Consider the following 23,494-nt stretch of genomic DNA (forward strand, 5'->3'; position numbering starts at 1 on the left):
GTGTAATAATACATGTAGGGGATATACACCTGCAGTCAATAGGAATGTAGTGTAGACTAAAAGTACTTATAAGATGTTAATTGAGGTTTCTTTCTACATCCTACTGTATGTGCATAAACAATGCAATTCCACAACTCAATGGGTATGTGTAATCTCAAAAATGTTTTGGGACATATGTCCTATTGTTCTATAAATATCTGAATTCACTTTGATGCATGTGCCCTGTTCAAACACTACAATCATGGTGACCTGTTGCCACCAATCATCCCTGCATGCTGTTGGAATGTCCACTGTCATTCAATATATGCATGTGTTATGCTTGCTGTTCAACTGTCGGAACCTTGGTGTGTTGAGTTAATGGGAATATTACTGCATGCTGTTTCAACTAATTTGAAATGCTGTTGTTTATGTTGTAATTAAACACACCTAATCACAGAACGTATGGGAAGGCTGGTCCCAGCGGACCTACCTGTCCCTCCTCAGCTGGCGAGTGCACCTGGCACCAGCAGGTCCGGTGCCCAGCTCCCCTCCTCTGTTGGTCCTGTGCCACCTTCAGGTGGAAGTGCTGCTGGGGATGGAGCTCATCCCCCCATGCAAGCATGGTTGGAGAAGGGCCACCTGTCACCCTTCAAAGGGTGACAGGTGGCCCTGTCACCTGTCTCCCTTTAAAGGGTGACAGGTGGCCCTGTCACCTGTCACCCTTCAAAGGGTCCAGGTTGTGGTGCATAGGGATATCTAGCATTCAGTTGCTTATCCCCTATGCCAGCTCGAGGCGAGACTGGCGTGTCTCATGGGTGAGCCTGCCCGTCCTATGCAGCCCCAAGCACAGCCACCCTCAGGGCTGTGAAGGTGCAGTCGTGACTGCACATGGGTGGGGATCTCAGTTCCACTGTTAACATCTGTGGGCTCATGGGCTTGCGATTTCCAAACATCCGTCCTCGTCAATTGTGTTCACCCATCCCATGTGTCATACACCGCCCCTGTATGTGTCTTATTTGTCTTGTCTGTTTACCTCCTTAACCTACCTCCCCAAATATACCTACTTCCTCTACCTCACTTTCCACTCTCACCTGAAAAAAAAAAAAAGTACCCACAAAAAAATTACGCCCCAGATATAGCTGCCCATTTCGCACACATGTCCACTGGACATGTAAACTGATAATTCCAATTGGCAGTACAACATACTTTGTTGTCCTCACCCCTGTCTCAGGGGTGGAAGGTTTCAAATTTCACTCCTAAGTTATTGCACATGCACAGCTGTTGCTGGTAAAGAAATGGGCAGCTATGGACCTTCCCTACACCCATCCTGCACATCCCGAGCTTGCTTCCCTACTGTCTTTCCCTCTTTGTGCCCCCTTTTTCACCACTTTCCTATCTCCCCATTTTATTTTCTTTCAAAGAAATTAGCACGGGGGTTAGCGGGAGTAAGCACTTTTAAGCAGTAGTAAGCGGGATTAAGCGAGTGTGCGCATGTGTGCGCTTAGCTAAGCATAGCTAAGTGTCGCACAAACCCGCACAAACCCACTTACAACTGCTTAAAAGTGCCTTAGTCACTCTATGTCAGGGCCCTTGTTCTGCTCAGCAGCAAAATAAAATACCTCTACCAGTCTCAAACCCCAGACCATTGACACAATAGACTGCATGAATTACCACTAAGCCACAGCAGATATACAATAACCTGCTGCTCAAATAAATATATCATGCATTACAATGACTGAATGTAAAGGAAAAAATAGGAAGACCATAACACAAAGCTTGTTCTGTGGATCTTTACCAGCAATTGTTGTGGAATGCATTACATGAGTGTGATATGAGAAGCAGCCATTCTAGCAGCAAATAATGTTACAGAGGCACTTTACAACCCCTACACAGTATCATAGCAGGACAAACAGTGGCAAATCTGATTAGGGCAGTGGCCATACTACCTAACTGTGACTACTTTACAGGGATGTCCCTGATTGTGAAACATATTTAAGCTGTGTCCCTCTGAATCCCTCTGAAAAGTACTGACGTCAGTCAGAAAGGTAGGGTATTACACAATGAATACTGACAATAATAACAGTAGACACTGCTTGTACTTCATAAAAGGAGTATGAATCCATGTCTCTATTATGTGTAAGGTGTACTTCACTTTTAACTACCTATCCCTTACTCCATGCAAAGATGCATCTGAGTGTTTCATAGGCCTGACAGAGGCACAAACACACAGGCATAGCAGCTATCCTGCTGTTACATACTCTGCAAATAGCTTTGGTAGGACTTCCACAAGCATACCCTTATGTAGGAGTACAACACAGAAATACCAAAGGATGTAGCCATGTACTGGTAGCAACTGACTGTAACAATGCCATTGTACTAGTGATGAAAACACATGTGGGTTGCACAGACAAAGAATAACAGTGTAACATTTGACTACCATCTGGATAGGTTCACAGTTGGGAACTATGCAGACCTGCCTTGATAAACTAACAGGTACACACCAATCCTTTATGTCCAGTAAGATAACATTCACACAATAATACATACTGCTCTCTGTATGTCAGCAACCCCCTCACACACTTTAAATACACCTGTGTGTTTAGGGTCTACCAAGGATGTAGGTAGGCATACACAGTACTGGAATTGTCCAGTTGTCCTGTGAACCCTGTGCTAATGTCAACAATAAAACCACAAACCCTGCAGAAGTGAGCACATTAATATTCACAGTATAACAATTCACAAACAGTTCATGTGCCAAAAGAATACTTCTCAATAACTATGTTTATATGGCAGTTAATTATATGAGTAGAAAATAAGCTACATAGTCACATAAATATTGTGTAAGCATTTGTAGGGGTGAGTTAAACTCTACACTGATATCTCTGTACTGCAAGTGGCATTAGTCAGGTCTGAGTACAACATGTACATCACAGTCTACACCTCTAGCTTCAGATATAAGAAGTATACCAACCTTCTGACTTACACAACAGTGTCCACAGCAAACAAGCATGGGCCCCACTCTGGAAATCTGAAAGGGCTACGCCTACATACCTTAGCAATTTATAGCATTGGGTTGCTATGACAGTGAGTGCTGCAATTACCACACAGCAGGCTGTATGCATTTACCAAATGCTGGGCACCAATTGGTGCAGAGGGCATCGCATGCACATGCGCACATACCTATAAAAGCAGACTGTACTTGCTATCCACACATGCAATCATTACATTGCACGTGTCAGCAACTCTAGAACCCCAGGAGAGTAGTGACAAACTTTACTACTTAATAAAGAAATCTTTACTTAAGTAAATAATATATTTATTTATTTAGAACCTAAATATATTAATTAAGAAAAAAAAACTTAATTAATAACCAATAATAACAACTAAGTAAAAAACTTTACTTAATAAAAAGCATACACAGACGGACCTGAAAGTGAGTAACAGGTATGTAACAGATTTGTAGTTACCGGCAAGTAGTAGATGTTTATGAATAGTACTGTACATACTCAGAAACATGCATACGTGGCAGCAGTAGGTATGTATGCAGTAATGCCATGCATAACTACTGCCATGGACAAATTAGTGTGTAGCTGTGTGCAGTGGGACATAACTGTGACATATGTATCTCAGCATTATATGTCGAACATCTGAACATGTTATCTATGGTCTGTACAGTACTGCGTATAATGGCAGTTTGGGAGAGTAGTGCAAACACCTAAAACTTGGATGTGACAGAGTAAGACATGCATGATAGTAACATAATTTGTAGCTTAGCATTGACAATTGCTGTACCAGGCTAGTATAGTAATGTTAGCATTTGCAGCTATATATACTCCCTGTACTATTACTGTATGCACACATGTGACAACTGTCCATGTTGTAGCAAGGCCCAACAGGTCATCTGTGAGGTGTACGGACTTACAACAGTGTGGATCCCGTGTGTGTATGGCACACACATATGGAGAGATATTTATCTGTCTGATAAATTAGCATCTGAACATGTGCATAGAGCAAGGGACATACTGCAACTGTTTGTGAAGGGTGGACATTTATATGTTGGTGCAGGTTATTATGTGCATATTTATATGTAGGTTGTAGTGTGTGGCAAGCAAGACAGCATACAGTGCTGGCATATGACATGTGGTGTTTAAACGCCGTGGGTATGATTTGTTAGGTTTTTATTCTTCCAGATAGGGGGTCCTGCTAAAGGTACATGGGCTGAGAATACCTTCCATGCATTCTTCACAAGACTGTGCAATATCATTACATAACTGCATCCCTCTCAACCTTTGCATAACTGATATTCCCACCATGAAAGGTGGACTGTATATGTGCCTATATGTATATCTATATGTACACCAATGGATGTTCATATGTACGCTCAAGCTCAATGTTGTAAACGTATTGCCATCCCTCTTGTTAAAAACCCTGTACCCATGAACTACCACATAGGTGGTAGTCTACTCAACACCAAAAGTGTGATAAGAGACTACGGGACACAGGTGGACAGTAGTGTCCCTATTGATAATCACAGTGCCACACTAGTCATGTAAACTGAGTACGGTCTACATGTCATCAGAAAAGGTGTGTCATCCATGGAAAAAGCGGTCAGTGTTCCACTGTACTCATCAGTCATACCACCCATCATAGAGTACATTGGCCCTATTGGTATGTACCTCAGAAGACATCCACAGCGATTGTAGACGCCAGACACATACCTCACAAAGAGTATTACCAGACTCAAACAGATGCCCTATGCAGACTGTCTTACAAAACCACAGCTACAATGTGTCGCATACCGCCTACCCAGAGGCAACCTCTGCCTAACATACAAAGCTATGCCAAACCTACAGGTGTTGGACATGCTCCATATAAACAGATTAAACTCCATACAAGCTACACTCTGTGTGGAGTTTGCATGTTCTCCCTGTGTTCGCGTGGGTTTCCTCCGTGTACTCCGGTTTCCTCCCACATTCCAAAGACATGCATCTGGAGCATTTCTCCCCGGGCCTCCACTGAAAACAGGCTCTGTGGAACCTAGTCGGACATTCCCAGTCAACAAATTATAAATAAATAAAAATAAAAAAAAATAAAAATACACACTGTACTTATCTAAACCCTGTAACGTCAAAAAGCAGAACATGCTGGAGTGGTACATTATCATCTCAGACACATACCATACTCTGGATCTAACCACCTATCGATAGCAAATGAAGGTTCTCATTAGCATTTGTCATGACTAATCATGATGAGTGGATGTGAGATAGGAAACACAACCCGGGAATCACCTCTGTGGCTCTGCATGACAGGGGCACATGAACCTACATTACATGGGTGTTGAAGGGCAGGGTACCATATGGCTAGGCTTCCATAGGCCCTATGGATAATAGCCTATTAGCTACCTAGGACTCGATACACACACGCATGTACTTGTTGCATTACTTGCTATGTGAGGTTGACTGGTTGTGATGGTGAATGTGTAGGCGAATGTGTCAAAGTTGTGTATATGTATGATAGCCTAGTGGGAAACTGTGTATATCATGGTATGTAGTGTTGTAGCTCTAATCCCAGCAAAATATACGTATGCTATTGCTAGGCAGGAAAATCAGTAAGGCATACGGTGTGATGTAGTCCCATGGTGTCGACCGGAGTGTGCCATTGTAGGCTTAAGCAGTACATGTATGCTTATTGATTGTTAACACTAGTGAATACAAATCCCATATGAACTGTAGTACTACCTGAAGCTGTAGGCCTAAACAGCACAGTATGGTTTATATCCACATTGCTTGGAAACACGGTTTTGTTTGTTACCTGTAGTCCTCACACATTACATACCTCAGGCATTAGGTTTTGTATGTGCTGACACACAGTACTGTATGTTACACAGGTAAAACTAATCTGGGTTGCCATACCTTTGTGTCTTGAAGGTATGTCTGATGTGTGTGTGGGTATGCCTGTAACATGGCCTTGGTGGTATGTGTGTCACAGGATATATGTGCATATCTAGCAACATGTATAGTGTAGTACAGCAGTATGCCACCTATAGAGATGAATATGCACATTTGTTACTGGGGGGTTTGCTATCAACAAGTAGCATGGTGTACTGGTAGTACTTTAACTGTACTTTACATTCATTTCAATGGATGACAAATATCTGCATGCATTAGCTTCATATACACCCCCTGTGGCTAGGTGGTGCATTGTGTCACATACAGTGTGCCATGTACTGTTGTATAGTCTTACATACTGGTTTCACTTTGTTGCTGTGCAGAACATGGTTTGGTATATAGTATGTGACAGGCACTGTCAGGCAGTTGTGGGTTGAGCAGTCCTATGTGGTATTAAAGGTGTTTATCTACTGACATCCAATAGGTTGCTATATATGGCATTTCATTGATGTCTGTACTTTAGCATGTTACATGTGCCACATGACTTGCTCACAATTACTGTTTTATTGTCTTCCAGGAATATGTCTCACAACAGGAAACCTGCCTATTCCCCTGAGGAGGAGGAGGTCATCTCTGATGCTCTGATACATCATTACAACCTGCTGTTCTCCAGATCCAGCCAGGACCAGCATGGATGCACTGCACTGTGGCAGGATGTTGTCCATTGGGTGAATGATGTAGGCATGCATAACCGGACTTATGAGTAGGTATGCCATCACTGCAGTGATTTAATCAGACATGTCCGGCAGCATGCCTCTGATGTCTACAGACAACAGCTTGCCACAGGTGGAGGTGCATCAACACATCCCCCCCCTCACCAGAGTGGAAGAGCTGCTCCTCAGTGTGGTGGCTCCTGGCCAACCAGTACAACAGACATATGTCATCATGGAGGCCGGAGTCACCCAGCACGTAGATACAGAGCGTGCAGGTAACATGACATATCTATAGACTACTGTTAGATTAATTGTTAGAACATGCATTTATCAGATGTGTACTGTGTATTCAGAAGATGTGGAGCCTGGTGTCATGCAATACTGATAATTTGGAACATAATTTGTATGCCTGTGACTGTCACCTCTTGTACTACTGTGAAATTGCAAACACACAGCAGCAATGCCATAGCTGTTGACACTCTCATATCCTTGTAGGTCCCTCTGGTGTGATAGCAAGACAGCACACCCATGCTGGTGAGTGTTCTACATTTAATATAGCATATAACATGTGCATGTCATAGGAGACTTGTAGGCCATATACACATGTAAAACACCTATACATAATGCATGCTCTGCATGTTTTCTGTGGGACTATGCACATCCCAGTAACATGAGTATCCACCTCAAACACATGCAATACACAGAGCATCCCAACCAATTGTGGTACACTGTAGTGGACATCGTATAGGCAGAGTCAATACACATGCACACAACATACACCACTTTGTCATTTGCAGTAACATGGCATATGTAGACACCTGCTGTAAGGTCATACTCCAATATCCCAAATGTCATCAACACAGCACACATACTATACCTGAGGGGTAGAGGCCTATCAATGGGCAGTGTGACACGCTTCAACACACAACACATTCATGTTAGGCAATGCTCCCTATTGAACACCTTACATACCCATGTAACAACTGGCTGTGAAATGGTTAATGTAGCCAAAGTGGTGCAGGTCAGGTACAGCAAGATAGTTGTCAGTGTGACATACATTAGTGGCCTTGAGTGACCACATGATGCTGCCTGATGGCTCATGGTACTACACTACATCCAGTTACAGTAACTACAGTACTACACATAGCATTCATTGCTATACACCTGACAGTTGTGCGCATCCGGCCATGGTATGTATACTTATGAGTGGTGGTGCACAGGACATTGGAAAACATTTCAGACTTGCACAGCAATGTTGTGTCCATGTACACATTGTGTTCCAAGGTGAGGCCAATCATTGAACAACACACATGCATCAACGACATGTATACTGTTATCAACAAGGACTCTCCATACTCGCACTGCATGCTGTTGAGCAACACACATCCTGCATGCTGACACGTGTGATAGGACTTTTTGGCTTGTGATACTATACTGCACCATCAACCACTAATGAATATGTTCCGTATTGCTGTTGGTGTGTGTGTGTGTGTGTGTGTGTGTGTGTGTGTGTGTGTGTGTGTGTGTGTGTGTGTGTGTGTGTGTGTGTGTGTGTGTCAACTTGACTGAGTAGTGTATGTGTGCATGTGTGCATGTGTGCATGTGTGTATGTCTGGCACGTATGGAACGGTACACCAGGCAGGGACTAAGGGCGCAGAGAGCTCACAACACCGCTATCAATGACAGTATCCGTGACCTTGCCAGTGCCATCTGTAATTACACCAAGGTCATTAATAGACATTGGGGTGAGACACTAGATGTCCTCTGCAATGTAATGTCCATGTGCCAGGACAGTGCAGGATGGCTAAGATGTCGACATGGACGTATGCCAGCAACATCATCAGCTGGCACTCGTTGCGGACGACATACAAGTCCCAACCGCTCCCGTAGTGGCAGTACCAGCCCCAGCAATATTGGGGCTGGGCTGTTAATAGACCATCCTAGATGACCACGTGCACGTGGCTCTGGCCAGTCCCAGCAGGGACATGGGTCCAGTCGACATCCCTCTGCCTCTGACGATAGTACTCAGTCTGGCTTGGTACCCGATACTGTCCGTGGCACCCCTGGCCGTCACAGGTACTGTGTCCTTGGCTAGAGACAGTGATCTGTACAGCCTGGCAGGTAAAGTCCGTGGCTGCCCCACAACCTCCCATATGTGGCAGCCAGAAGGTGGAACTGTGTGCATGCAGACACACACACATAAACCAAACACCTAGGGCTAACACATACACACACACATCACACCAACATTGACCCATACTGTACTGTTGTCCCACACACACACACACACACACACACACACACACACACACACACACACACACACACACACACACACACACATGTCGATTGGATGGGTCATTGTCGGGCTCTGGCAAACCAATAACACACCCTGTGCATATGATGAAACTGTGCCACCTCCTGTCATCTGTGACAATGATGCAGGAACAGGCTTACATGGTGCTGATGCACAGGGTGACCTAATAGCAGTGTAGCAATGTTAGCATGTTGTCAACAGCAAAGTGTACTGATATCCTTGTAGGTATATCTGAGCAGGCATGATGCATTAAAGCTATGATTATCAATGTAGTATTGTTTACACCAGTGTTAATTCCAAGACTGCATTGTCTGCCTATGTGCCACTTGGCTGATGTGTGCAGTACTGGCAGCATGTGTTGGTGAGTGGATGGTACGTGTGTGATGTGTGCAGTACAGATTTGCAGGTGTACATTGTGAACATGGTGGAGGTGCACCGTCTGCATGTATGTGCATAGTGGACACATGGGAAGGGTGACATGCCCTGTATTACACAGTGTTAACACTTCATATTTCCTATTGGTGGCCAGTATGCATTTTACTACACATATGTTACGACTTGGGTACACATGTGTGTATGACATGGTTTGACACTATGCTGTGGGTGATACTGTTTATATCGGTCATTGTTTTGCATTCTGGTAGTATACATAACCTCAAAAGCCTGATTTTACCCAATCATTAGATGATGTCTTGACAACTGACACACAGATGTAGGATACACAGTAGCATTTGAGTCCTTCTGGTACTATACTATACCAGCAACCAGTGGTATTGCCCACCACCTATTCCTGGGACCACTCCTGTTTGGCATGTAGCTGTCCCAGGTACAAGCAAACACACTGGGGATATGTCCGTCCAGATCTGGTAATGCATACAGTGGCCTACAATGCATTCTCCGGATGAGACACTTATCCTCCACAGGGGTATCATACAGACAGATACCTGTTGACCAACCAATGCTGTCAAGCTATAAGCCAACTATAGCATAGTCATCCACATTTAACATACATAGTATCCTGACAGTACCACATTGTTAATAGCCCGCAACATGTAGCCGGGGTACCGATGTGTACATACAGCCACATGTTATGTCATCTGTCCTTTGGTATTCACATTTCCAAAGGTATGCTGATGTCCCTCAGTGCATCACATAAGCATGAAGGGGTCTGTATGCATATCCACGGAGGTGTTGTACACCTGTAATGAATGGCCATTATTGACAGACTGTGTTGTGTTTGAACATGTCTGACATATACCCCAGGCATGAACCCTAACTCACACTATTCTATAGAAACTGTCATGGGTGTGTGTGACACAGATGACCTAGGCCACAGATCACTACAGTGGCTGGCCTTGCCACATACATACATATGTGACCTAAGGTCTGAGAAGTAGCAGCACAGACTGTCAATGGTAACAGATGTATTTGTGTAGAAAGCAGGCTTCACACCTATGAAATAATTGAGGTCACATGTACATATATGTATTTGCCACACAGATAACAATTGAGGTCACATGTACATATATGTATTTGCCACACAGATACCTGAAGTATGCAATGCACATACTGTTGTTTTACTGATATGTCATACAGTTGTAAAAGCAAAACCCACAACACATTGACCAATAGTGTCACGCACACACACACACACTCAGCAATTGCAGGATTGAAACCCCTACTTAACTATGTTTTGATACTAGAAAGATCTGCATTAACACAACGCGCTATATGCTTTATTGGAAGTTTTTATTTCCACTGCTGTATTTCTGGGATACTGACATCATCAGACTTGCCAAAGAGGAGATTACCTCTTTGAATGTGTTTTCCCAGTCTCCAAAAAGGGCACGCCTCTCAAAGGAAATCACACACCCCCATGCTTTACTGGAAGTTTTTATTTCCACTGCTGTATTTCTGGGATACTGGCATCATCAGACTTGCCAAAGAGGAGATTACCTCTTTGAATGTGTTTTCCCAGTCTCCAAAAAGGGCACTCCTCTCAAAGGAAATCATACACCCCCCCCACCACACACACACTCTCAGCAATTGCAAGATTCAAACCCCTACCTAATTACGTTACAATTCTAGAGTGGTATGCATTAACATACCGCACTATATGCTTTACAGGGTGATTTAATATCCACTGCTGTATGTGTGGGATACTGACATCATCACAACTTGCCAAAGAGGAATTTACCTCTATTAATGTGTATTCCCAGTCTCCAAAAAGCCAGCTCCTCTCAAAGGGAATCACACACACACTGAGCAATTGCAGGATTCAAACCCCTACCTAACTATGTTATGATACTACAGAGATATGCATTAACATGATGCACTACATGCTTTACTGGGTGTTTTTTTTTCTCCTGCTATATTTGTAGGATGCTGACATCATCAGACTGGACAGGGTAATGTGTGTGCAGTTTGTTTTATGCAGTCCCAGGAATGAACCATGTGGGTCAGCAGGTGTTAACAGTTTGAACAGGACTCCACAATTCTTAGCTTGTGTGATCTCTCTGTGGACAAATTGCCATTCCTTCATATGACAATACATATTTATGCACAGGTTGTTGATTTTGTAGATACATGTGTCTGTGATGTTGATAAAGGGCTATTCAGAGTCTATGTGGGACATGTGTAGCTCCCTTCAGTGATGTGCGTCCTGGGTGGCCGCCTTGCAAACAGTCTAGCAGGTTTGGGAACCATGATCTGCCCATGAACATACCACAGTTGGTAGGGCTGTGTGTTGTCAGCTTCCAATAGCTCTGTTTATGACTTCAGTCATGATGGACTCAATGGTCTTGCAGATCAGACGTCATAGGCTTATAGGACTATAGTTCCCATAGTCTGTTGTGCACCAACACTTGTAGAGTGTGCCATATGTTGCTGTAACACATTCAACAGTTTCAGATCCTGTAGAGAGGGTGAGGTTCAACAGACTGTTCAGGTGCAGGGTCTGTTTGTTCTGTAGTTCACTTATGACACATATAGGGAAACAATGTAGTCCAGTTGATGCCATGTTTTCGGCTTTGGAAGGAGCTGTTTACCCATTCTACATGTGATATCTCCTCGTATGATGATAGGGACATTTGTCAGTGGGAGGTGGGTATGTATGTATGGGCCTGTCTGACAGGATGTCGGCATTGTCAGTCAGGCACAGCTGGCCCTGACTCAGGACATATATGAGTGTACATTGCTGTGTATGACATAGCTGAAGGAAGTGTCATGGTTCTGTCTGGACTCCTTCACAGATAATATTTCCAAAACATCAACAAACCTGAGCACTAAACTCCTGTTATACTCTTTTACACAGTTAACACCCTACTGATCCCTGTTGATCAGTCAACAGAGAGTATGTTATCATAATATACTGGCATGTCCAAAGGTTGGTTTTGTGTGTAATCTCCAGTCCAGCTGGTGAATATGGGACTTTTGAAGCAATGTTACAACTGCCTTATGTACACAGACAACCCTCACCTCCTCCCAACAAACTCAGATATATGTGAGAGATGCAACTATATAGACAAACAGGAGGCTGAGGTCTCTCGACACATGACCGGCACAGTCTATCAGGTGGTGAAGGTAACCACACACACCACAAATCCAGTCTCACATAGACCTATAGTGACAGCAAACAAAATACATGACCACACAAATACATACTTGGAGGCTCTAAATAATATCTGCCTAAGCAGCAGACACCTCCTAAGCAGACACCCAAACAACTGCTAACCCACAACAATACCCACATATCACATGGTTCACAAAGTCAGTGTGCCACACAGTCACTGCCCTTAGGGCTGGACAACATACCTACTACATTTGTAATAGGTGACTCTGTTGTCAGACACACTGACGTCACACTCACCAGGCTGAACAAGGAGAAGGACACTTTGAGCTGTCTGTCGGGTGGCAGGTTCTGCCACATTACACATGCACTCAGGTCACTCCAAAGCAAGTACAAATATTGCTTCATCATTGTCCATGCTGGTATGAATGACCTCAGACGTTCCTCCCTGGACTACATGACAAGAGACATAGAGGAGCTCTCTGATCATGTAACCCAGGTCAGTATGACCCTGACCTTGTGTAGCATCTTACCCTCACCAAGAATGATGGCACAGTATACAGACAAGCTGATCAATTGTAACAGTTGGCTAACATATTGGTGTCATTCAAAGGGGATCCAGTGTCTGTCAGCCTGGGATGACATGCTCGACATGCCACGTAGCTTCGCTTTGGACAGCTTGCACCTGTCACCCCTGGACTTTCAAATACTGGCTAAGGCTGTTGCCACCCCCACAGTGCCTTTTATAGGCAAGGCTCAAAAGACAAACCCACCTCCATAGACAATACAAGGTAAAGGACATTTCGGGTAATGCTGCTCAACACCTGATGTCTAGACCTCAGAATGCATGCACTCAAGACTCTCCTCAGTATGGGGAATGTCAATATCTGTGCAGTAACAGACACTTGGTTCAGGCTCCCAAAAGCACACCAGCACTACCAGGTTATACTTCATACCATGCTTTTCAGCCACAAGACTCAGACCGACCAACACATTTAGGGGGAGTATCCGTATACATCACAGATACACACACCTCCAGGTTAGTAGCACTGCAGGAAGCATCAGAGACCACACATGTGCAATTAACAGTGGGCAAAACTGCCTTTCAGTTTGTAGCCTGCTACAGACCACCCTCCCAAACTCAGGAACCCCACTCAGCTTTCCTGGGAATACTGGAGAATATGACGGTCTCTACAGACACCATTATATGGGGTGACTTCAACTACCGAAACATTGACTGGGAATACTACTCAAGCCCTAACACCCTCGCCCAACGGTTGCTAGGATTTCTAAACCCAAATGCTATGTCACAACTGGTCACCACACCCACAAGAGGGGAAAACATATTGGACCTGATCATCACCAACATGGGGACTCCATGTTCCACACCAGAGGTATGCCCCTCATTGGTAAGGTCAGACCATACATTTATATCAATGGACATCCATATCCCATCCCCACCCCCATCCTAGGTTCTCTTGGTGAAGAACTTACCAAAAGCAAATGTCACACTTCTCAAAACAGAGGTGGTATCCTTCAAAGACCCTGGGACAGAGGTGAGTAAGGCTCAGAACACTGAATCCTTTACAAACACATTCTATTGACACCTACTGAAATGCATGGATTGTGCTATCCCAAATAAAAACAAGACTCACTCCTCCAAAGGCAGGGGACCTATCTGGTGGACCCCGGCCATAAATAAGCTATACAAGAAAAGGAGGGGGATACTACATGATAGAGCACAATCCCAAAAAGGAAAGGCATCTCTGATCAGTACTAGCAAGCTAGCAAGAAGCTAAGTTCACTCATGAATTCATCTAAGACCCGCTTCAAAAGGTAAATTGCACCCGACACTAAGGACAATCACAAGGCCTTCTTCATAAACCTGGCTGCCAACTCCCAGATATGCTGTGAGTTACTGCAAAATGACAATACATACACTGAACCCACAGACATTGCCAACATCCTGGCAAACAGGTTCAGTGCAAATGTCACCCCCCATCCCCCCTATTTAGCAGATGTCCATCCCAACAGAGTGTAGCCTCCCTGACATCACAGATGATCAGGTGAGTGCTGACCTCTCCAAAGCAGACAACACAGCATCAATGGGACTGGACGGTGTCCCGGCCTGCATCTTACACAAGCTTCATGACAAACGTAACCCTCACATGAAGTCACTGTTCAATATCAGACTTTCTACAAGATATGTACCCAAGGAATGGCATATAGCAACAGTGGTCCCGCTCCACAAAGATGGTGCCACAACAGACCCCGGACACCATCGCCCTATAAGCCTATCTAGCCTTTTCTGCAAAGCTATGGAGCGTATCATCATGGAACTCATACACACAGACATCAGGAACCTACAGACACTGGATCCTACACAATTCGGCTTTGTTGTGGGCAGATCTTGCCTCTTGAACATGGTCGACTTCTTTAAACAGTTACCAGGTCCATAGACGTAGGGAAGGTAGTCCACACAGCCTACTTGGACCTCGCAAAAACCTTCAAAACAATAACCCACTTGGGAATCATACATAAGCTCACCAGCTTAGATATCGACACATATGTCACAAGATGGATTGCTAACTGGATCAGGAATAGCACCCACATGGTAAGTATTGCTGGTGCCATGTCTGACTCTACACCAGTTACACATGGCATCCCACAAGGCTCAGTCCTGGGACCTCTCTTGTTCAGTATATCTTTCTCTGATGTACAGGCTAATACAGGAGGAATATGGCTGACCATGTTCGCAGATGACTGCAAACTGGGTGCCATATTTGACTCTCCAGCTGGCACAAGCATCCTCCAAAAGGGTCTCACAGAGATGGATAACTGGTGTCAGATCCATGGCCTATAGCTAACTGTCATTAAATGCATAGTCATCCCCTTTGGGAATAACAAAGTGCCCACACATTACCACATAGGTGTTAATACATTAAGTACAGTAGAAGTTGTTAGGGATTTGGGGACACAAGTAGTTGGCAATCTTGCCTTTGACAATCACATTGCCATAGTGGTTAGACAGTCCTTCTATATAGCCCACCTTATCCCAGAAGGTTTCACATCTAGATCAAGTAAAGTCATTGTGCCCCTATACTCATCAGGCCCATGATTGGATACAATGCTCCATTTTGGATGTACCTTACCCAACACCTGCAGCAACTGTAATGACCACAAAAGTACCTCACCAAGTGGATCTGGGGACTCACACAGATGCTCTGTGCAGTTCGGCTAAAGGAACTCCAGCTCTACTCAGTCCCTTACTGCCTACTCAGATGCAATCTGTGCCTGTTGTTTACAGCCATGTCCAACACAGTATTAATGGACATGCTCCACCTCAGGATATCTGGATCCCTTAGAGCTACACGCTCCAGGGACTTACACCTCAGCACAGATATTAATAGGACATGCTGGAGGGACACATTCATATCCCAGAGGCTCCCCTCAATCTGGAATGGGATCACAGTCCCGCATAGGCAGAGCTCCCCACTGACCCCCTACAAGAGACATCTTGACGAGTGGATGGGTGATCATATGTTTACCCCTGGGATGTCTTCTGGGTCCCTGCTAGACAGAGGCACAATAAACTAAACGTAAAAGGCCTATCTTGTGTGACCTACTATTCACAGGCACAGTCTACTAATCTAACAGGGCTGCAAAAGCCAAACACACTCTGGCTAGGCTTATAAATGCCTTAGGGCTGATAGCCTAGTATCAACCTATGCACCTATGGTAATGTTAGGGATGCACATTGTTTATTGATGATACTAATTGCAGGTTTTTTATCTTCTTTGCTTTCCCACTTTCTACGAACAACCTAAGTATCTGCAGATCATATTTTATTATGACAGGGTTCCAATATATTATATATGTGTCTGTTGTCATATAACTGTGTGCACAAGGTGGATTGGTGAACAGTGAGAGGTTCCTGGGTTAACACATGCAACTGCCGGATATGTGTGGCCCACTGCTGTACTCAGACATAGCCTAAGTGTGTGAGCATGCCCAGTCTGTCCTTTCAGTGTTTTGCTGCCTGACATTTGTCTCATTTATTCAAGTGTGTGAGCATGCCCAGTGTGACCTTTCAGTATGTTGCTGTCTGAAGTCCACTACATTTGTTGATGTGTGTGAACATGACCAGTATTAACATTTATACTATATGTATGTTGAAAATCAGGTTCTATTCTTACTGCAGGGCTCACCTTTGTGTCATAACTCGACAGGGATTATGCTGTGTCTGCAGGGTTTCCATGAGATACTTTGCATAGTCTTATCAACATTTCTTCATACAGGCTGACCAGTGCAATACTGTCATAGTTTAGTATCTCAGTACTATGACTATAGTGCTTAGAATCCTGGGTTCGAGGCCTATCACTGCTTTATATTTTCATACTGAGCAGACCAGACTGCTTAAGGGCCAGTAGAGCAAATATGAACATGTTGGCTTTTGTTCAGCTATGCTCAACGTAGACCAAGCTTGTCCAGCATTGCTCAACATTAACCAACATTGCTGAATGTTGCCCAATATTGCTCAACATTGACCACAGTTGTGCTAGTGTTAGTGTGTGCAATTGCTTTACATATACTAAATGGTGGTGAAAGCTGTTTAGCACTGCTTTATATTGCTTAACACATGGCAATCATGCCTCAGGTGGTGCTGCAGGGCTGCCTATGTTGGATGCACATACTGCACTCCCTATATATGTTTGGAAGTGTTAAGTTAGGCAGCCCTTTAACTATATGTGCGAGTCAGAGAGAGGTATCATTTCCAGGGTTCCTACTGAGCCAGTGTATGTGCTATGCATTTCCTCTTTGCCAAGGCCAAAGCATATTGGGCACACCTCCTTCTGCCTACTGGGGCAGGCTCAGGTTGTTCCTCCTCCGAGTCACGCTCTGCCTGTGATGGCCTTGGTAATGGTGGGGGATTGTTTGGCCCGGGCCTATGCTGCTCCTGCTGCAGCTGTTTTCGCAGGATCATATTATGTATTATAGCACATATCATGACAATTTGGGTACATGTAGCTGGTGAGTACTGCAAGGCTCCACCAGATGTATCCAGGCACCGGAACCGTGACTTGAGCAGGCCAAACACACGCTCGATTACATTTCGTGTTTGTGCGTGTGTGTCATTATAGCGTTCCTGTTCAGGTGTGTGTGCATTTCTGATGGGTGTCATCAGCCACGGCTCCAGTGCATAGCCAGCATCCCACACTAAGTGACCATGAGGGATGTCCCCATTGGCAAATGTCTGGTACAGCTGTGTCAGTTGCCAGATATGGGAATCATGGTAGCTTCCAAGGCAGCCAGCACACACATTCAGTATTATGCCCTGGGCATCACACACGACCTGGCAGTTGATGGAGGGGAAGCCCTGGCAGTTGAAGTAGACCCTACCCTGCTCTCCAGCTGATGCTTTGATGCGTATGTGTGTGCAGTCTATTGTGCCCACTACCTCAGGGTATTCTGCTATTTGCTGGAAGAGACGCATATGGCTGGCCAATACCTCACTGGAATTGGGGAAATATACATGATCACCGACATGTGCTGACATGGCATCCAGGAACTGGTGCAGTACCCTGGATACTGATGCCTGTGATATCCCCATCATATCACCAGTTGGTCTCTGGAAGGTACCTGTTGCTAATATTCTTAGGCCAACACATACCTTGGTTTCCTCTGGGATGGGTTCTCCTCTGTTGATTCTGTGTGTGAGGCGTAGCCTGCACAGCTCAACAATTTTCTGCAAGAGGTCTCTGTCCACTCTATAGCGCTCCACTATCTCCAGCTCGTGTAGCCCCTGATAGGTTACCCTGGGCCTGTACACTCTTCTCCGTCTCCTCACTGTGGGTTGTCCAGCAGCATTCGCATTGTCACCACCCTCAGCATGTTGCATATGTCGCCTTATAACAGCAGTGGCAGCCCCTAATATTTCTTTGTCTCAATAAAGCTTTTTCAATTTTCACTTCTATTAGCTTACTGCAGTGTTGCAGTGTCTCTTGAGAGAAACATAGTGGAATGTTGTTTGCAGAGTTTTAAGTGCTGGGCTGGGCTGGGCTAGTGTACTGCCTGTGTAATTGCCTGATTCTGATTGTTTTCACCTGCTAGCTTTGCTAGTACTCCCTGGTTAACTTCCTACTATTTGTTGTGCTTCCTTTTTCCTTTCTGTTTCCTCAGGGGGGCAGCGCTGTGCACACAAGTGCAAACACGCACACACCAGCTCACACGCGCGCACACATGCTTACACGGACTGAAACTTGCTTACTCTTGCTAAAACGTGCGCACATCGGCGCAAATGCACTTACACAACTTTAAACAGCCTTAGACATGCTTACTCCAGCTTAAACGCGTGCACACAGGCTTACTCGGATGTACAGGTGAGCACCCGCATGCATACATGTTGCAGGCACTTCAACAAGAAACTTTAGTGTTATCCACAGCATACACCTTCAATTTCTTGCCTTTAGCTAGGCTACCTGTTGACACACCTCTTCCAGTGATTTGTAACTGACAGCAGACACATGCCACTCTGCTCCAATGAGCTTCACTTCTTTCATACATACCCCGCTCGTGATGTCACCTATCTTCTACTCTGTTACTCCCCTTATCCTACTCCTACACTCCGCTGACTGTGCTCATTTGCTATGTAAACTTGGGATTCACTATCCTAACCCTCATTTGCATAGGATTGCCTGCTAATGCTTGGTTACATCTCTTAGACTGAGCTTCCCCCCTTAGCAACCTCTACTCGATAGCCATGTTGTCTTCAGCCTGCCATTCCCTTGCATTGTAAATTAAGAATTACAATAAAATCCACATTTGCGGATTTTAATTATTGGTTTTCTGCTTTTTAGAGTGCAGCGCCTTTGCGCGGCGCTGCACTATGCTTAAACACCGGAGATCGGGATAAAAAAAAATATTTTATTCTTATTTTGCATCGGTGAACATTGCCAATGGCCATATTTTTGGCCATTGGCATGCTTCCTCAACTGGATGCATCCTTTTTTTGGAGCTGCCATGGCTCCGTTTTGCTATTTGCAGACCCGTACTCAGTTGTCAACGGAGTACATTTCTGCAAATAACACTACTCTTACTCGGACAGGTTCGGGTTTCCTGGATCGCAAATTTACCTCATTTGCATAGCTTTCACCTGCAATGGAGGTAATTTGCATATCCAAGCCCTGTCCGTGTAAGACTCGTTTTAGGAGCTCTGTTGCACGCCCCTACCGGGTGTTCCTGGATTGCTCGGTGGACATGTTGGCTGCATGGAGTCTTACTCTACTCTTAGACTCCGTGCAAGCCTTCGTGAATCTGACCCATAGTCTTAACAATTAAGGAAGTTTAGTTTTAACTAGATTTTCTGCATTTTTGTATGTGCTTGCACTGGGGGAATGTGTATCCTGCTTTGCCCCCCTTCCACCCCAAATTTCCCAGCCACACCCAGGATCTCCAATTTATATATCTCTGTCTATACCCTCATCCCATCCACTTCTGCCCACCCATTAAAGGTACACACAACTGCAATAAGCTTACATCCCACTTCCTCACCTACTTTAATGTAACATTTTCCCAGACAAAGTTTCATCACCATCCATGCTTAAATAAATCCACTAACAAACAACATATCATTGTCAACCCTTTCACCATCCAGTATACACTCTATTACTGCTCCAACATCACAGACTCCTGCTCTTACTTTCAGAGCTCCCTTTCTACCTCTACCCTCCGCAGTGCTTCTCCACCTCACCCCTTACTCCTCCTCCATTTAAACCACTACATTCTATCAGCACTAACCCCATCTCTTCTCCCATCTCTCAGCCTTCCTTTAACTAGCCCACCACAAAACCCCACAATCACTCAATTAAACCCAAAGACATACCCAATTTTTTTGCACACTCCTTTCTTCACATATCATTCACACATGACTCAGACTTCACGCTCCCTTTCCCTTTACCTCATCTCCTTTAATCCCACCAAACTCAAATAACCGCACCTCAAACTTCCTAAATGCCTCTATAAATTCACCCCTGTTCTGTTCATATTGCTTAGACCTTACACTGAATCCAGTCCAGGGCCTTTCCACCACACCTCCACCCTTTCCTGTGTACTAATTAATGTTCAAAGCATCTCTAATAAACCTGATCAAATAAACACCTTCCTTACAATCTACTCATCTGATATCACAACTGTGACTGAAACATGGCTCAAACAAAACAACTCTAAATTTCAGCATCTTCTAATACCTCTAAGATACAAAACCTGACAGGAAATAATATGGGATCACTCTTAATCTTTCTGAAAACAACCTTAAACAAACTATAATTGCTTAAACGATTGCCTCCTCAGATACTGTACCTAAATAGATTCTTCTAAAATTTCCCTCCTAGATGAACAGTCACCTTCTAATAACAGTCAGTTATCTTCCTCCTCCAGCCTGTCTTAACAAATTTAAATCCCTTTTTATTACTATAACTACAGCTGCCCACAAATATAAATATATTGTTATTCTTAGTGATTTTAACATAAACTACCTAGATACTCTGACAAAGGACATTGTAGAATTCCTAGACAATATTAGCCTTACGCAGTTAACATCAGTCAGGACAAGCACAAACTGTTCAAAACACAAAAAAGGAAGGTGAAGCAATGAACCGACAGGAAAACAGTTTATTTAGTGTTTTCGTCCACTTAGTACAGAGGACATCTTCATAATAAAATACCACATCCCTCTACTAACTTATATACATACATAGCCATAACAAACATCCAATTAAAACACACATTAATTATTAATGTAACAGTCCATATTTCTACACCCATATGCAAATCAATAAAACATTATAAAACACTACCTGTGTTTAAAGACTCTTGGGTACTGTATGGATGAATTTTGGATGACATGATATTTTTGTGGAAGGATAGTGAGCAGAGGTTAAATGAGTTTTATGATTATTTACACTCTACCACAGATTTTCTTAAATTTTCTATGGATATTCAAGGTAATTTGGTTAACTTCCTAGACTTTACCATTCAAATTAATAGGTTAAAGAATTGTTTCAAATCTACTATTTATCATAAACTGACCTATTCAAATTCCTTTCTCCATTTTGATAGTATGCATCCTAGCCATCAGAAGAAAGCCTTAGTGAAAGGACAATGTGTGATTTTGGCTAGGATGATTATTGGGGAAGAGGAATTTAATGACGAGTTGGATAAACTGTTTAATATGTTTAGAGTGAGGGGGGTACCCTAAGAATTTTTTTACGAAGTATTTTTAATGAAGTGAAGGAAAAATGAAGAGTAGGACATTTTGTCCCTCTTTTGGGTATAGGTGGAGGTACCCCATTATCTTTAAGCAATGTACAAAATCAACATACACTATTCAATAGGTCTATAGTTACTACATTTAATGCCAATTTCTATGAACTTAGGGCAATAGTAGAATCTAACTGGAAAGTTTTTGGTATGGATTCAGAATATGTGAAATATGTTGGTGAAAAAACAATTTAATTTATAAGAAAGACGTGTGTTTTAAGGCATTACTTGAGAGGCCTTTGGAGGTAGAAGGGCCAGGAAAAATGGTTAAGTGTGGCTACTGCTCATAGTGTCTTTATATTCTTGAATATTCAGAACCAGTTGTGGAAGGATATGGGACAATTACACTTTATCATAGATTTTATTGTGGGAACAAAATGGTGGTATATTTATCCCAGTGTTTATGTCATTCTGCATTCTATCTAGCAAGATCAAGTTGAGTTTGCAGAAAAGATTTTATCAGCATAACTATGATATTACAAAAAAGATGAAACAAATGCTTTATACAAACATCTTGCACAGAATGCTGGGCATAGATTCAGATTTTGTGTCATTGGTGGAGCAGATTTGGGTCAGAGAGGAGGTCCGGTAGAGGACTTCTTAGAATTTTTGGAATGTAAATGGGAATTAAAAACTAGAGTGAACTGCTTTCCCAGTATAAACAAATGCATTTCCATATCTAGTGTAGATTCAAGGAAGCAATGTATATGTGAATATACCTAATTTATTAATATGTTTTAAATATGTATTTGTATAGGTAGTGCTTTATTAATTTGCATATGCTTGTGGGAAAATGGACTGTTACTTTAATAATTAATGATGTGTGTTTGAATTGGGTGCTTGTTAGGGCTATTATATATGTATATAAGTTAGTAGAGGGATTTGGTAGTTTATTCTGAAGACATCCTGTGTATTAAGTGGATGAAAGTGCTAAATAAACTGTTTTCCTGTCAGTTCATTGCTTCACATTCCTTATGCATTTAACCAATGAAGCTAACTGTCCAAATCTCCAAACCAACAACCACTCAATCCTCAATCTGCTAATCACTAACAGCCCTCCCATCATATCCAATATTTTTGTTCTTCATCCCTCATTCAGTGATTACTCTCCAATAACCTTCCAAATTATCCACAAGTCACCAAAACTGTCTCACCCAAACTAGTTAACTTCTGACACAGAGCCACCATCAGTACAGAAAACCTTAAAAAACACCTAGCAACTTTTGACTAGTCTCCCATTACCAACGTAAAGAAACCCATCTTAGCTGCCAAAGCTCTTACACATACCCATCTACAACGTAATGCATACTTCTCATCCTAAACTAAAGTAGTAGAAGGACAAAGATTCAAAAACAGAAACAGATTATAAATATTGCTCTTATAAACTTAGAATGCTGCTAGTGTAACAGGATTTCTGTTAGAATACATTTTCTGAAGGTTATGAAGTCTGAAACTCAAGTGCATGTCATTAGATACACTTCTAATTAATTTGCCAGAAAACCACAAATTTTATGAGAAGCAGGTGAAAAATATGTGGCAAAAATCTGGACATTCTACAAAAGTCTGGACAGCTAAGATGTATGATTGCAAGACAAATGATGTCCATGGCTAACTAATGAAGTGAAAGCTCTGCTCACATTTAAGGACAATGTGTGGTCTTCATGGATGGCGACAAAACCTCCCATCAGAAAATCATGCTGCCTTTACCTCT

This window comes from Protopterus annectens, chromosome 8.part0 (assembly GCF_019279795.1).
Source record: "Protopterus annectens isolate FY-2018-M chromosome 8.part0, PAN1.0, whole genome shotgun sequence".
Classification (NCBI taxonomy): domain Eukaryota; kingdom Metazoa; phylum Chordata; order Ceratodontiformes; family Protopteridae; genus Protopterus; species Protopterus annectens.